This window comes from Chaetodon trifascialis, chromosome 9, assembly GCF_039877785.1.
Source record: "Chaetodon trifascialis isolate fChaTrf1 chromosome 9, fChaTrf1.hap1, whole genome shotgun sequence".
In the NCBI taxonomy this organism is placed as follows: Eukaryota; Metazoa; Chordata; class Actinopteri; order Chaetodontiformes; family Chaetodontidae; genus Chaetodon; species Chaetodon trifascialis.
In genome coordinates this window covers 12,938,986-12,957,063 of record NC_092064.1, presented here as the reverse complement: position 1 = coordinate 12,957,063, position 18,078 = coordinate 12,938,986, and the positions used below count along the sequence as shown (strand labels likewise).

The window sequence follows — 18,078 nt, the reverse complement described above, 5'->3', positions numbered from 1 at the left end:
GCAACAGGGACATGGAGAAAGAAAGGATGGAGAAAGTAGTCAGCCAGCCAGAATCAACACCAATTCTGTGACTCCTGGTATGTACAAGGGGTTTGTAGATAATCCTGGGAGTCTACTGATGAAATAATGGAGAAATTGTTAAATAACCTTGAAGAAGGTGGTTGGGAGCTTTCACACATCCATCTTCTCTACCCTGCTCAGGGTCGCAAGGGGATGGAGACAATCCCTGCATGCACAACTGGCAGGGAAACGGGTCACCAGTCCATCATCGGATTAACACTGGGCAATTGCTTTTACATGAGCAGTTTTAATCTGCAAGTTCACCTGATCTGCATGTCTTTGGACTGTGGGGGGAAACCAAAACAAGCAACAGAAAGACATTCGCGGAGAAACATCAGGACTACGATGCAGGACCTTGTTGCTTTGCCTGTCAAGGCAGCAGCACTAACAACTGAGCCACCGTGCAGCCCCTCACTGGAAACTAATGGTAGGGAAATCATTTAGCCTTATGCTAATTGGATCCTGACCTGAAATTATCTCACCAAATCAATTTAAAGTGCTCTGAATCAAAAAGAATGAGTGATGTATTAACTGAAGTCAATCAGTGATGCTGGCAAGTCACATCATTACACCAACTAAAATAACAAGAAGAAACAGCAGAGAGGGAAGAAAGACGAGGAATTCGATGCAGAGGGATCAAACAAAAAGAAAAGTACTTATCTGGTTTCATGCTTTAAGACAACTAAATGACCAACTACTTTAGAAGCAGAGAAGAAGAAGAAGAAGTCAGCCACAGTTCACACACTGCAACACACACAAAAATCTGAACAAGACAGAAGTAGTATATTTGAATGCGTAATTTGCAGTTGTTTCATTACTTGATGGAGCTGAGGAGAGATGAGAAAGCAGTAACTCATCACGGCATTGTGTGATGTCCTAAAAAATAGCAACACACATCCCAGCGTGCACCTCCTTACATCACACCACACCTTCCTGTTTCACAGCAGACATTTTGACATGTCACAGCAGGGAAAAGAGCAAGTATAATTATTACATTTAAACAATTTAACACCAAAAGCAATGTTTCATATACTCTGAGAAAACTACAGACCTCACCCTGAACACTTTTCATAGTAAGTACTTTCCAGTGAAGACATAGTACCAGACAAAATTGTTGACAGCAAGGTCCATGAATAATCCAGAGTAATGGGGACAATGATTCTGCAAAAAGATGGTGCTGATGAATTGTCCTGTTACAGATATCTCAAAACCTGCACATCTGCACAGGTGTTTTCAATTATTCTGGCTAATTACACTTCAGGTTGAAGATGGGGTGAAGCTATGTGGGAAATTAAGTGAGGTCACCAAAGTCAACATACCAACAAGAATGATAGGGTGTTGTCCCTCCTTCAAAGTGGGGGAGATGTTAGTCAAGTAGAGTCTATACATGCTCATGCAGCCCCGTGAAAAGGTCTTATCAGCCAAAATAAGTGAAGCAAGTGTTTGGGTAAACAATGGATATGTAGGGCCTTCACTCAACCATATAGGTCTTTTTCACAGCAGACAAGTTAAGTTAAATCAAATTTCCAGCATTTCCAAGCTGCTTTTGTGATGCAAACATTGTAAGTGCTTATAAGAACAGGTGAAAGGACATGCACTCAGTTGGAAAATGGATGGGGATGGCAGGGAGTACAAAGAACTGACTCAGGGATTTGTGGATTGGTGCCAGTGGAATCGGCTCCAGATCAGTACAGGGAAAACCAAACAGCTGATAATGGACTTTCACAGGAGCAAATAGTCTCCTCCTATACCAGTGAACACTCAGGGAACAGACATTGAGATGGTGGAAGTACCTGGGTGTACACCTGAATAATAAACTGGACTGGACTGACAGTACAAATGCACTATATAAGAAAGACTGGAGTGGCACCAGTCATCTTCTATAGAGTGCTATAGAGTGGTCTGCTGGGGTAGCAGCATCTCTGCTCTGTCAGCAACTGCTGACAGGAAGAGACTTAACAGACTGGTTAAGAGGACTAGCCATGTCCTGGGATGTCCCTTCGACTCAGTGGAAGTGGTGGGAGAAAGGACAACAATGGCTATGCAGCTCCTTCACTGACAGGCTGCTTCACCTGCAGTGTGTGAAGCAGATACTGCAGGCCCTTCCTTCCTGCTGCCGTCAGACTTTAAAATCAACACCGCTCCCAATCGACCACACTCACCGAAACTGACAAACTCACTCGTGTGCAGTATCAGTGTATGCTGAACTGTGCATTATCAATATTCCCCATGTGCAATCATGTGAACTCAACTAACTTTTTGCAAGTGCAACAGTATTAAATTAGTCGTAATTACAGTGGCACCTCTCTGGTCAAATTTAAGTGTTCATTTTTGCAACATGACCTAACCAATCAAAACTAGAGACCGGAGCATCTCGTTTATGATAAAACTCTGCTCATGGCTGGTGTTGTTGCTGTGCACTTAAATCCCACAACAAATGCAGCCCTGCTTCGTTAAAATCCAAGATATTGTGAACGTCTGTCAATAGATGTTTCATGGTCTACAACCATAAATTACCCTCATTGCTGTGTGGAACATCCAACAGCAGATCCCATCCATTGAAAATAATGAGATTCCTTCTCGCTGAGGTTCTCATCACTGAAAAAGCTCTTTCAGGCCATGACTGTCAAGAGACGTGCTCGGTGGACATGCCAGTCTAAAAGATGTGAGCTACATGATGAGGAGGTAGAGAGGCAAGAGTAGAGAATGAGGATCAGTGCCATCACACAGTGGGATGAGAACATGGACAGGACGTCCTTGACATCGTGAAGAGAATCCAACATTCTACTAATGATGTCTTCATTCTCCTCTGACTTCCCACTGAGGGTCCCACAGGGTGTGTGATTAGCTGGTGTGTATACTGTAGGCTAATACACTATATGTGTCCTGTGCGTGTGTGTGTGTGTGTGTGTGTGTGTGTGTGTGTGTGTGTGTGTGTGTGTGTGTGTGTGTGTGTGTGTGTGTGTGTTCTGCCTTTGGTTAGAATAAAACATGAAAGGAGAGAAACAAATAAACAACAAAAAGAGCAATAAAAAATGAATGCTACCTTTCAGAAAAAGGAATATGCTAAAATATATGACATTTGCTGCAGATACTGACGTGCTTTATATATCTAAAAGCCATAAATAGGATTGACATTGACATCAGAGATATGAGTGACAGAGAGGAGAAGAAACACAGACAAAGCACAATCCAATGATTATGCAGACAGAAATGGAAGGAATGAGAATAAGACTATGTGACACAGAGCCTGACCAACAGACAGTCAGGAGGTGTATGTATGGATTGAAAGGTAGATAGGAAATTAGAGAGAAAGAGTCCAAGTGGAGTGAGATGGAGTGAGAGATAAAGAGAGTTGCAGCATGAGCAAAATAAAAAAGACAGAGACACAGAGAGAATATCGAGTTGTCAGGAAGTGATGGCCAGCCCGTCATTGGATGTCACTGAGAAAGAGAGGTAATGAGAGCTCTGGTGGAGGGGAGAGAGGCCAGAGGGCTGGACAAAAAGGCCAAGTGAGAAATTGAGAGGTTGAGTATGGGAGGGAGGGCGGCAGAGATGGGTGAGTGTGAGAGATGAAGGAGGAAGAGGGAAAGCACGTGAGAGGCCCTTCATCATGTGGGAGTAGCTTAAGCTGATGGCTCTGTGTCACACCTATAGACACACACACAACTGTGCATCAGTCAGAGCCCTGATGAGTATCTGACAGTTAGTGAGGCTTAAGACAGGTGGATGCAGGCAGTGATTCTACTGATGACTGTGATGGTCAGCTGATAAAAGACAGACAGGGAGATGGTGAAGTTAAAGCAACAGGGTAGACGGAAAGAAAGAAAAACCGACAGAGACAGACAGGTAATGACTGTTAAAGACGAACAAAAGCGTTTGGATGAGGCAAAAAGTGACAGAGGGAAAAGAGGACAGGAAAACAGATGTTCAGTTGGAGGATACAGTAAACCACAATCTTTGGTTGGACGATGATGAATTGCTAATTTTGGCTCAGGGTGGAAGGTTTGACAGCAGCACTGACTGCCTTGTTAAAGCTGTGCGAAAACAAAATTATGTGTCATTCTTTTTGGGTTTTTTTCTATAGTTTACCCCATTCTATTAAATCCAACTCTAGGAAAGGTAGTGAGTGTGACAGTAACTGCTGCATAGGAATCTGGGTCAGACATGACGTTTAATAACCAGGGAACAAGCTGATACTGTTTGATCACATCAGCCTATTGTTCTGCCATGGATTATAGAGACAAATGGTGGCATGAACAAGATTTAGAATAGACAATTTTCCCTCCAATGCCTGTAAAACAATGTGTGTGGGAGCACAGGTAAAATAAAACTCCAATACCTTTCACTGCTGGAATTTTTTTTTTTTTTCTGCTTGATCACTCTTGTGCACCCTCTCTCCCTTTCTCTCCTGCTCACACAAACACAAACAGATTTTTGCAGGTGCATGTACACACACCTGCACATAAGCACACAATCGCTGTAGTCTGAGAGTGAGCTGCACCTCTACTGCCATCTGGAGGTTGTATGTGGAACAGGGTTGATTGCGCCACGTTGATGAGAGCAATGGCCACAAGAATGATTGTTGCCTCTAAAGCTATCATTGTGATTTTCTAGTTGCAGGATGGGGAGGGGAGTGGTCACATGCTCAGGAAATGCTCATACAGTTCTGGGAATGTGATCTGCACAGTATATCAGAAATGACATGTCATTTGTTTCCTGCTCATGGCCGCGCAAACATATTACAGTCTGCATATTTACAGATCTGAAGTGTAGCAGTGCTGTGAGCATGTGAGAAATTTTATAAAATCACCAAAATTTATACATGAAGAGAAAGAAACCAGTTCAAATCAATCATGTGAGTGTCTTTTGCATCTATGACTGTGTGTGCATGCAGTATGTACTGTACTATGTGGAACAGTATCTGCCTACTGCCTGTGTTTGTGTAATTGTATCTGATATGACTGTTTGTACTTGTCAGTTTGTGCTCTGTGCGGATATAGTAGTTTGCACAGTTCACAGCTGTGTGCTTATGTAACTCTGATAAGAGTTGGGATTGGTGAGGGTTTTGTAAATAGGGGATCTTGTAAATATACTACACTATGTACTGTATACAGGGAGAGATATTAAGACTGTAGACACACACAAAAAGCAACAAAAACCAGTGCCAAGGACACAGTTCATTACTCAAACCTGAACCAGCAGCATCACGACTAACCACAGCACCTTCCATTTCAAAAGAGCTGCTTTAGATCAACATCAGTTCAGTCTTTTATCCCAGTCAAGTCCATCTGAGTTTCTCTGCAAGCAAAGACAAGCCCAATTAAAAAAAAAAAAACCCAATAATAATAAAAAAACAGATCAAGACAAAATACAATCATTTGCAAGCAAACTGTTTACTGACAACAGTTTTACAAAGTATTTCTGAACCCATGTAGCAATATTTTTCACAGACTCATGTGTTGCCAAAGTGGTGAACCTCACCCCATCCTCACTTTTGAAGGACTGAGCCTTTCCAGGATACCCATTTCATACCCAGTCATGACACTATCGCCTGTTACCAATGAACCTGTTTACCTGTGGAATGTTCCAAACAGGTGTTTTTGGTCTTTTGTTGCTCCTGTCCCAATGTGCTGGCATCAAATTCAGAATAAGCATACATTTACAAAAATCAATGAAGTTGATGGGGTGAAACATATTGTCTTTACACTGTTTTTCATTGAGTATAGTCAAAAAAGATGAGCAATTGCTCATTGAATTATTTCTTATGTTTTATTTATGTGCTTATTGTTTTACACAGCGACCCAACTTATTTGGAATCAGGGTTGTATATTATGTTGGTAAAACTGGTAAAACTGCAAACATCTTTTCAGATGTATGTTTTTTACAGATAACGTGAACAAGGTATGCTACATGTTAGCTTTGGAGCTGCTTATCAGTAGATTTGTTTTACTTTGGTGACCCAGGCTAGCCGTTTACCCCTTTTTCCAAACTCCATGCTAAGCTAAGCTAATCACCTCCTTGTTCCAGCTCCACACTAATCACATAAATATGAAAGTGGTATCAATCCTCTTTTATAACCCTCAGAAGAAAGTGTGGTGTATTCTCAGAAATATCAAATTATTCCTTTAAGCGGGCACAAAAATCTGTGTTTTTAGGGAAAGATGTGTGGAGAAATAATGCACTGCAGTCAGTAAAGGCTCACAGGCTCCAATCACGCCTTCCCTTTGCCACCTCCGCCATGTCAAACACTGAAGCATTAACTACTATTTCGTGGCGGCAAATGGTATTTAATTAGCTTTGTTGATCTGTGTTCATTTATCCAGCCCCAACAGTAAACAATCCAGATTTTCAGTTAATCATCTATATCAGGCCGCACCACCTGCCAATGCTGATTATCTATGGATTAATAGCCATCTAAACAAGTCTTTCACCAAACACACACATGTGCAAAAAACACACATGCAGAAAATCAGGAGCATGCATCTTTGTGCTTTTTCTCTTTCTAATTATAATCTGAACATGCAGACACACATAAACACTACATACATGCACACAGCACTTGGGATGGACAATTTCTGTCATCGCAGCACTTTCCCAAACAGGCTCTGATTAAACAGCAGCTTAGAGCACTTTAATTTCATGGAAGAACAGACAGCAAGAGAGGGAGAGAGACAGAGAGAGAGAAGGTGTGTGTGTGTGTGGGGGGGGGCTACAGATGCACAGACAGGGGGTGGTAGAAAAAGAGGGAGGATGGGGACTGATAGGAACAGAGAGAAGGAAAGAAGCAGCAGCCAGACAGTAGATTGAAAGGATGGATGGAAAATGAGAGAGAACGGGTGAGACACAGTAAAGAGGGAGATTACTTGAGCCAAGGAAGGCGGCAATGATAGACAGGATATGGGGGAGAGAAGAGGGACATGGAGGGGTGTAAAGGCACAGGAGGAAAGAGATAAGAAAGAAAGAAAGTGAGAGATATATAAAGAGAGAGATCTGAAGGCTTGTCCAGAATTTAAAAAACCTTGAACAGGAGGTGAGGAGAGGTTGGAAAAGATATACGCTGCAGGCAGGTAGAGGGCTTCAATATTTCAGTCACATAAAATATTTAAATCCCTGCTAAAATCTGTGAATACTGCGTATTTGTGATTTGTCTTATGTTCCGTCACACAACGCGCTTTCTCCCCTTATCTCCATCTCTGCACGCACACACGCGTCCTATAATACTTTCATGAAACACACATGCTCCCAGTTAGCGGTTGAATGGAGAGTGGGGAGATTATTAGGGGATATCAGCCATGGGGATGTGACCACGGGGCCAAACTGTCACGCCACGTTCTGAGCTGACACACAAGTGAGCGGCTGTGTGGGGAGAGCCTATAGCAAATGAAAGGAGTTAAGCCACCAGCCTGAAGCAGTTTAAGCCAATGTGGATGTGGAGCATTTCTCCAATTTCGGATGCGCTATTCTATAGATTTGCACATTAAAGTGGTTTCAGTCAAAGGGTTTTTAGTGGTCAGAAAAGACAATGTGGACTATGCAAATGCAAGTGCACACACACACACACACACACACACACACACACACACACACACACTTAGTGTACCTACATAAGGGGCTTTTTAAAATGCAGGGCTTTGTAATATATGTTAAAGTGCTCAGGAATCTATTTCCTTTGAAGAGCTCACTGTGGCCTTAAGGAGAACGGTGCACTTGCTAGCTATGGCACCAGAATAGTAATAATATATGAATATTTATGCCACGTTCTCCATTCTGAACAGCCTATAGATGGCACGGGACCTTTACTGCTGCATGTTTGAGTGCAGGCGACTTACATGCGTGCGGTGGGATAGTGCACAGAATGTGGATGCCATCGAGCTTCCGCACATGCACGCTATGCCTTACCTTGACATTCTCAGAGTTGACAGAATTAATGTTACATAGACGTTTCAGTGATCTGAGGATAGACAGCAACATCAAACGCTATAGCTTCCAGGCTATCTAACTGTTGAGTTTTTGTAACTTTGAATCTTTTATATTTTTGATCTTCGACAACTGTTGGGGCCAATTTGGCGATTGCACCAAATGAAATGATGTTTGAAAATGTTTCTGCGTGTTAGATGAGAACTTGAACCGTGTCTCCTGTGGAGTGGAAGCAGACACAGAGAGGGAGAATCAGGCAGAAATAACACATGACAAGCGGAATGGGCTAAAAAACAGAGATTGGTGTGGAAGTCACTAGCTTATGTAAACATTCAGCCTGAAACATGAAATAAGATATGACAACATGTGGAGTTACACGCATTCACATCTTCTCCATTAAGTCAAAGAAATCAATCACTTAACATCTGGTGTGTGTTCTGCAAACACACACGCAGATAAAGTGTGTCAGTTGTCTGGCTGCTTGCTAATGAACCTCAGGTGGACACAAAGCATCACTCCACACTGCCTTTACTCTTCTATTTGTATCCTCTGTTGTCTCTTCATCTCGCGGTCTCTCTTTTCATTCTTTCCTCACCTCGCTCCCTTTATTTTTTTGCTGTTTATCTACATTTCTCTTTTGCCCCTTTCTGTCTCACCTCTAAACTCTCATGTCTCTTTTGCCTCTCCATTTCCTTCGATTTCTATCCGCTAGTCACCTCTCCTCTCTCCATCTTCGGATTATGCCCTCTCTTCTTTTCATCTTCTCTTGCTCCTCTCATCTTTGCCCTCTTGTTTCCTCTCTCATTGGCTATTCCTTCACTTGTTTCTCTCTGTTCCTAGCTCCCACCGCCCTCCCCATCCTTACTCTCAGTCTGCACCAGTCCTCTCCACACTTCTCTTCATCTTACATACATCCCTTTCCTCTGTCCTCTCCTCTATTCTCCCCTCCCTCCTCCTCAGTTGGACAGACCAGGTTAGATAAAATGGGAAAGAAACTTATTTTGGCCAGTTAGGGCATCAGTATTTACAAACTGTGTGTGTGTGTGTGTGTGTGTGTGTGTGTGTGTGTGTGTGTGTGTGTGTGTGTGTGCGTGTGTGTGTGTGTGTGTGTGTGTGTGTGTGTGTGTGTGTAGCTGCAGTAGTAGCCTTACCACCATGGGGAAGCAGCACACGTCAAAGGGAATTTATTGCCCTGTCCCTTCCCAATATTAAGACTGTTTAAAAGGGCTGTTTAGCATTCTGATAACATGCATCTTCATGCTCCTGGTCAAAATATCCCTTCTGCACTGATTCAGTCCAGATATACACACAAACACACGCACAGACAACTCAAGTGCATATATAAATGTAGTCATGCTCTGTCGCGCACACACATTCGGGTAGGACACAGTATGAACAGTTTTATAGCACAATGATGGATGGTTTTCATCTAAATGTTGTGTTTTGGGTTCTTGTCTTTTAAAAGCTGTCCAGCTTTAAATTACTGTACTCAACATGGTGTGTGAATGGACCCACTCACCCACGCACATACATTCCTTGTCTCAGGGGTACAATAACACAGCACATGAGCCTGAATTGAGTGATGGTCATTTCTCCTGTACACAACGCGCTGGAGTGGGTTGAATAGCCTTTAATGCGCTAAAAACATACCCTCTCACCATTTCTTACGCTCCCTCCTGCTCATAAAAAATACAATATTCGGTCATTTCCATCTTTACAAGCGCAGCTATGATCATAATGCAATTAAAATCTCATTCAACATCCACGTTGAATCATTTAATAGAAAGAGAAGTGAGCTGGCAGATGGAAATATAGATTTACTGGTGGATGAACAAGCCACAAATTAAGAAAAAATATCCTTATTTTCCTGTAATTAAAGATACTTGTGTGTGCACCACTCATTACAAGCCGTGGGTTGTTAATGGAGACCCGTGGTGTCATCTACGGTGGCCCTGAGGTACAAATCACAACAGTATTTGTAAAACGTTCAGCTTTGTTAAAGTGTTTCATCCAAAGTTCCCTCGTGGCCATTGTCCATAGACAGCATTACCAAAGTGGCAGCCACCATGGAAAGGTTTAAAAAAAAAGGAGTAAAGATTGTAATAATGATAATGAAAGAAAATATGACTGTTAAACAAGCATTGCTAAAATGATTCTGCATTTGAAAATATCATCTTATATGTGGAGAGATGAGGAGTTTTAAAAACTGAACCCAGCATGTCATATTCAGCTGGCACGACTTCTGCACCACAGTCAACATTTCCATTTGGCAGATTGAGGGTTCAGCTCTTCTGTGTTATTGGCCTCTCCCCAACAGGCATATTCAAATTACAGTTCTCCTCCGTCTTATTGTATATCTTCACAGCTGGGAGGCTGTCAGTTTGCATCTGACTGGATTTCTTTTTGTTTTCCCATGGATTCGTCTGATTTAATCACCTTATTGCCAACTTGACTAATAGGCACTTTGTTCATGTGGTTAGGTCAGATAATCGTTTCCTTGAGTTCTGAAGGGAATTAAAAACAATGAAAACGAGGAAATCAGCAGATGTTAGACAGCTGAGTTTGTGTAACCTTTAGTTTAACTAATATATTGAAGACAGATGATGAAGTCAAACTGACCAGGAGCCAGTACCTCTAAGGGAGGCAAAGTTTTACTTATCTCACTTGTTTAAAATAAGTTTTTGTATTAAGGCTTAAAGTTATGCACAATTATGGACATGTCTGCTTGGAGTGACAGCGAGCCAATAGGTTTCAGCAACCAGGCTTCGCTCAGCACGTCTTCAGCTGCACCAATGCTCCACATTTTTTGAATTGGGGGAGTCAGGCACGGCCAAGGTGGTGAAGGCCAGAGCCACTGTCACTGACCTTCAAAATGGCTCTTCAAATACCTGTGGCTGACATTACAGAGACTATGTCCATGTTTTATACAGCCTCAGTACTGCACTGTACAGTATATGCAGTCCTAGTTGTACATGTCAGCTACATGCACCTTATGTTGCCCGCATCAAACAGGCTAATTTAAGGTTAGATCTGAAATTAGTAATGAAGTAAGAAGTGAAATATACATTATTAGTATCACTGTCTTAGTTTTTCATTCATCACAACATGGACTCTTCCTATGATTACCAACAGGAACCAAAAATGAGTTGTTAAAACTCAGCAAGAAGGACATTTGCTACTACTTTGTTGATATAGAAATCAAATGAGTTTTAGTCAGAGAAATAAAAAGTTTACTTCCAACACTTTGATCCACCAGTTCTTCTCTCTGCTCTCTGCACTACAAAAACCACATGAAGTGTTTGTTTTTTATCACTGACAGACCACACTGCCCAAAAAACCTGCTGTCTGTGCTCTTCAGATTGCTAGAATAACACTGGGAAAGAAACGGTCACAAAGAGTCCTCCTTTAGTTTGTTGTCATACTTATTTGACAAAGGCTGCAGTTATTTAAAGATAATGTTTATTTCTGGATTTGCCCACCTGCCTCCCACTAGTTTTATTTTCGGATCCAGTTCTAGTGATGGTTTGGCTCCAAGTGCCCATCTCACTGACGTGCACAGGAGGATTTAGATACAAAGAAGTCCAAGTCCATGCTGAATGTACTAGATCTTAATCACATCTAGATTCTGTAATAAAATTCAAAGTTTTATCATTCTGGACCTTCAGCGTGCCTCAAACATTTCACAACCAAACACAAAAAAGGAAACACTCTCAGTTGTGACATCTGTCCTATGGATGAGTTCCTGCAGTGCATCCCAACCATCTACTTATCTGAGCCATGACAGCTCCTCTCAGTCTCTCAGTTGGCTGCTAATCACACCAGAGAGAATGAGTAAAAGAGTGTGGGGTTGCAAGAGTGAAAGCTGAGAGGAGAAATACCGTATCTGAAGTGTCAGATGTTCACACACAGTCGTGGTATTATGATAGCTCCCTTGAGACATTTGTGGGAGGTACGTGTGTGTGTGTGTGTGTGTGTGTGTGTGTGTGTGTGTGTGTGTGTGTGTGTGTGTGTGTGTGTGTGTGTGTGTGTGTGTGTGTGTGTGTGTGTGTGTGTGTGCATTCCAGTTATTAATCTGTATGAAAATAAATCTTATTTGCGGTGGACGCTAAAATTAACCAGGCAATACCAAGATGAGAACTAAATTACATGACAAATGTAAATTTGATTTATTGTAATTATGCTGCAATAAGGCAGCCGGAGCTGCAATGTGCACACAGACTCAGACTACTTCACCTGCCACCAAACTCATACATATAAATGAAGCTATCTTGAAAAGAGAGTACAGCACTTCGCTGTATATGAACAGAGATTTATGCACCATTCAAACAGATAAGACAATATTACAAGCTTGAGTGCTTCAGGCCAATTAATGTGTGGCACATGCATGCACATGTATACATACTGCATGCACCCACAGTATATTGTGTATCTGCAATTACCATAACCTCAATTATGAGTTAAAATCGCCAATAATTGAACCTCATTCTCCAAAGGCACTATACGCTTGAGTTCGTACTGTGGAATTGCAGTTTAATGGTATTGCAAATTATATGAGCATGTGTATGACTTATAGTCACACACGCACACATATGATCATGAAGGTTCATGCACACACTAAAGGAATGTGCAGCGTGAGTGTGAGATTTCCGCAACTGGAGTGTCACCTATAAAATGAAATGAAATGACAGAGACTACTAAATTAAAATAAACTGAAGCTGAAAGGCATGCAAATTATGTGAAGACACACACACGTACATACACACATACACAGACAAGATAAGTATACTGCACCAAGAGGCCCATATAGCAGTGCACTTTAATCACAGAGTTCATTTCATTTCCTCTCCTCTCTCCTTTATCACTGGCTTGGTTCTTATTCATCTTCATAAGAAAGCAGAGGAAGAGGAGCCAGCGCCTAATAGCTCACTGATTTACATGATGAGTGTTTAGCCTCATAGACAAACTCCTGGGAAAGAGGACAGCAGAAAATACAAGTATACACACATACGGTCACACACTCTCTCCAACACACACACACACACACACACACACTTGCACACAATGGAATGTAATTTGTTTTCATATTACTAAGACAAAGAATTAGAGGCAAACACACACACAAATCTATACCCAAACACACACATCAAGAGAACAAACACGGCAGGCCCTGCTATAAACAGATGAGTTAGCACTCGCGCACTGCTTTGCTTGTTTAGCGTGTAACTCAATTTGAAATGCTAACACTGCCATAGGCTCAGGGGCATGCAGCGGCAGGCCAGCATCATCAGCCTACTTCCCAGCAATTTAACTTCACTCTTTCAACACACAACAGTTGAGCAGTGGCCCCGCATTTTACACACAATAAATAAAATTAATTGGGCATTTTTGGGCACACGTCATTTGCATATGCTGGACCTACTTTGAATTGGAGATGAAGAAGGCCCCGGTAGAGGTTTAAATGTACCACAGCATATTTATGAGCGTGATTGCGTTTGTGAGTGTGTTGTTTCTGTTTGTGACTGTGTGTGTGTGTGTGTGTGTGTGTGTGTGTGTGTGTGTGTGTGTGTGTGTGTGTGTGTGTGTGTGTGTGTGTGTGTGTGCATGTGCTAGAGAGTTTAATGATAATGACCTTGAGCTCTGCCATTAGAATCCATCACAGTTACAGCTGTATGGGGTTTGGAGGGAGGGGTGGCAATGACAAGGATGAGGGAGAAGAAACAAATGATTAAATTGATCATATATGTAAATATGCACAGTTAGTATAAAATGAAGCCATTAGGCTTTGTTTTGATTATGGAAAGAAACAGTTACATGCAAAGACATTTTGTCAGCAGGCAGGCGTGCGTGAGGGAAAACATGGTGTGTAGTACATTTCTAAGTTGCAAGTTTGAATACAAACTTTCTAAAGAATAGTAGAAAAAAAGAATTGTTGCTCCTCAATTAGTTAGAGTGTAAATCAAAGTGTAATGTCACGACTTTAGCATTAAAATCTACAGTGCTATGGTTAATAAAAACTTCATTGGCTCATAACTCCTGCTCCATACTTTTATAGGATTTGAAGTTAGAAACAAAAAAGTATTTTTTGTGACTTTTCACTGATTCTGCATGTCAGCAAATGTCAAAGTTAAGCCCGACCAATAAATTTATGAGGCCAATACTGATATCAATGTTTGGGAGTAGTAAACTTCAACGTCAATAAACAAACTCTGTAACTTTGACACTGTTTCTGAATATGTCGCTAATTACCTAGTTTGACTTTTCTAAGCTGCAATTTCTTGTTGCTTATCAGCTGATAAACACACCAATACATATCTGCAATAAGTTGCTATCAGTCTAGCTGTATATAAGGATTCTGAATTATTCCTGAGTGATTAGTGAGGATGATTTAAGTGATTCAAACATGGGTAAAAAAAAAAGTCCAAGAGTCTACAGCCATGCTAACAGCTCTGTAAAACTGTCATTAAGTACAGTGGTTCTTGAGTGAGTTGCAGGTTAATGTCAGCATGCTAACATGCAGATTTTTAGCAGGTATAATGTTTGCAATTGAGGAAAAATCAGGAACTCACCAACGTCACGGGAATTCATCCTCTGGTGACCATCCATGTCTGCAAAAGATTTCTTGCCAATCCATCCAATAGTTACTTCAGTAGATTGACACTTTAGTCTGGTACGTGTTTAACCAATAGACCAACATTGACCACCCATAGAGCCAAATCACTATCATGGTTAATAAACACTAAAATAACTGCTAATTGTTCACACTCGCAGCTGAAACCTCTCAAAATGTCTCTAAAGCCATGCGACAGGATTTTCAAATTTTCAAACTTGAGCCTCACTCAATAAAAGAAGTATGAATGTGAATCTTTTAGGAAATGGAACTATGCTGCAAAATGCTTTCATTTGTAAGTGTACATGAAGTTCAAGTGCAGAATTTCTATTTTTTTTTAAAAAAAGGATAGGATAAGCCCAGAGGCTGGCACAGGCACTATGAAAAGGATGTAGAAGCAGATACAGAGGAAAGCGAGACCCTGTGCAGTGCTGAGTGGAAATGTGATTCTTCAAAGAGTTGGTGCAGCCATAACTTTTGCAAAAATCATATTCATAATAAAAGACATTTTACTAAATACTGCCAATCACCAGCTCATACTGAAACTGTTCAACCAATTAATTATATGAACTTGGAGGAGGAGCTGGTGATTAGGCCACAGGAATTTCGATTAAACAGAGTGAAAGAGTTTTGCAGAACTGACAACTCCACATTTATGTTTGTTGGCTGTCGAGGATAACAGGTGGAGCTCGCAGCAAGGGCTCCAATTAAAATCAAAATCAACCTGCCTGCTTGTAATTGCTTTTCCACCTCCACATTGTGTGCGTGTGCGTGTGAAGCTGGTGCTAAATTTTACGACATCTGAGTTTCACAGACTTGTTTGCCTATTAGACGTGTTTCCAATATTCACTCTTTTAATCTAGTTTGTTGTAATTTTGAGAGATCTTTATGGCCGTGTAAAACCACAATGATTAAATCCTGCATTTTTCTTCTGCGAGTGTGTGTGTCACAGGGCAGAGTGTCTTATTTCTCCTGTGGATACCCGCGCACTTTGTGTTGCTGCAGAGATTAGACTGAGCGCCCAGACCCATCAATATCCATGACTCCTGTATTGCTCACAAACACACACACACACACACACACGCACGCACACACAGTGATGGAGTGAGCGGAACAGACCTGACGCTCTCACTCACCGGTAAATGGCTGCTCTGATGGACTGAGGCTATTTAGACACACACACACACACACACACACACACACACACACACACACACACACACACACACACACACACACACACACACACACTAAGCTGGTGATGGAGTGAGGCCATTCCCTATCCTCACCTCATGCCCAGTAGCTGGCTGGCAGCCCAGTGTGGACTTGCCAATTGGCCCTTCCACCAAATCAACCACACAAACTTTTCTGATGAGCTCAGTACAGTACACTCTCTGTCTCTTACACACACACACACACACACACACACACACAAACATACAGATTCACTGAGTCAGTATTGATTCCCCCTGTAGAGTCCTGGTGAGCGCTTTCTCTCCAGTTCACACTTTTCAGGTGTTTCGAAACTTAGCCATTCTTTTAAAAGGTGGAGTCCTTTGTCATTTGACTTGCCTTTGGGCTTACCGAGACAATTAAATCCACTCTTCTCCACCGTTTCTATTATCCCTCTGAAACTATTAAAATGTAGATTAATATTACATTATTCTTGTGATTGCTTATAGTTTTATGGCCATGTAATGATCGCTTATGGGCTTAGCTTACAATTATGAGGATTAAATAAAAGTTATCTTTCATACCCCACAGCCTAACTCCATGCCATAGCTTTGATTTTACATCTCATCACAGCTCAAGATTACATATACTGTATCAAACTGCCTCAGCCAATAAAAAGAAACAACAGCTTTGAGGGCAAACATGTTTGATTGACCTTTATTAAGCACTTAACATCAGTCATTGTCTCTCCCAGGCACCATCATTAAGACCTAATAAATGTAATAACTGTAACCATGACCCCTACTGAGCTTTCTGCTGCTGGGCAGGCACAGCATTACTGCTGACTTAAGATGAAGACCTCTTTCTTCTTGATTCAAAGAGGACATCTTTCACTATCACTGCAGAACATGTGTCTAAGCGTACCCTACGAGACTGCAGTGGCACTTTTAATTTTGACCTTATTTTTGAGTTTTCTAAGAGTTTCTAAGGGATTTTTACAGCTATCTCTAGCAGTCTTTATAATGTATGTGTGTGAAATGTCTTGGCATAAGCCTGAATGCTTAAATGTCTGGTTCAGAAGAAAAGGTGTACAGTAATGTTGGTGTAATGATGGCATCACTGTGACACATCAGAGTCAATTATATTGATGTCTTATTACAAAGTGCCATTAATGTCTTTCCGTTATGTTACATGATATCAAAATTGCATTCATTCCAGCAGCTGCAATGTTGATGACTGTCTTGGACAGATTTTTAGCTACACAAGCAGTGAGACTATTATGCATGACAACATTAGTCTGCCTGCTTTGATCCAGACTGAAATATTCCAACAGTTATTTTGGATTTTGGTGGTCCCATGACTTCCATTCTTCAATCTATCGTCACCTGCAGGTCACGGCTTCAAAGCACTGCCTCCTAGCGGCAGGCATGTATGTAGACTCTTGATTCTCCACAAGCTGTAGTTACTCAATATATGGCAAAGAAAATCCAAGCTTAAACATCAGATTCTCTTTAGCACATTGTTGGCGAAGGTCAAGACTGAACATTCACGCTTAAAGTGGTTATATAAGTCTTTATGAAGCGAGGCATCTGAGCAAGGCTGGACTCAGGCCTTGGCAAGTCTGATTTGCTGCATGCACGTGCGTGCGTGTGTGTGTGTGAAGTCAGAGCCACAAACAACCACTAGCAGAGATGGCAGATAGAGCTGAGATTACTTTGCTGTCTATCTTCATTTGAGCAAGGTCCCAGAAACTGTGATACTCCGTATTTTTCCCAGAGACAAATAAGGGAGTTGTTTACTGGAAAAAAGTCCCCTTTTTGATCTTGTCTTTTCTATGTTGTGTTCCACACTTGTTTACTGACATGCACCATAGCCTATCCAAATGTGATATTTTCTTCCAAAGACGCTCCATACCTCAGGCAGCTGCAATAAGAGTTTCATTGTTTTACTTCTTGAACTCTTAAAACACAATGAATTGAATCGTAATCTGAATACTTTAATTCCTTTGACAATGCTTAAAAATGAAGTACAACAACCCTCGATCTCTTCATCTCATTCGGACAGTAAACACATCAGATGACAGTAGTGTTTGTGAAAAATGTGCTAAAAATGAGGTTACATAATTAAAAGTCAATGAAGCAAGAAACAGAAACTAAAGGACTGCACGAAGACAAATGGACAACAAAAATTGTCAGCCAGGCTGAGGCTGGGTGTCTTTCATTAACTCCGTCTCTCCTGGTAGCTCCTGTCTGGTTAACAGCCCACTTTTGACTGTAAACACTGGTTGTGTTTACAATAAATACAGCCAAGTGAATGCA

The 18,078-nt window shown here is 41.4% G+C and overlaps 1 protein-coding gene across 1 annotated transcript in view; it reads left to right on the top strand.

Moving 5' to 3' along the window:
- Window positions 1-18,078, top strand: part of serpini1 (serpin peptidase inhibitor, clade I (neuroserpin), member 1) — a 225,508-nt gene that overhangs the window by 146,087 nt on the left and 61,343 nt on the right. The gene's annotated exons all lie outside the window — the stretch shown is intronic.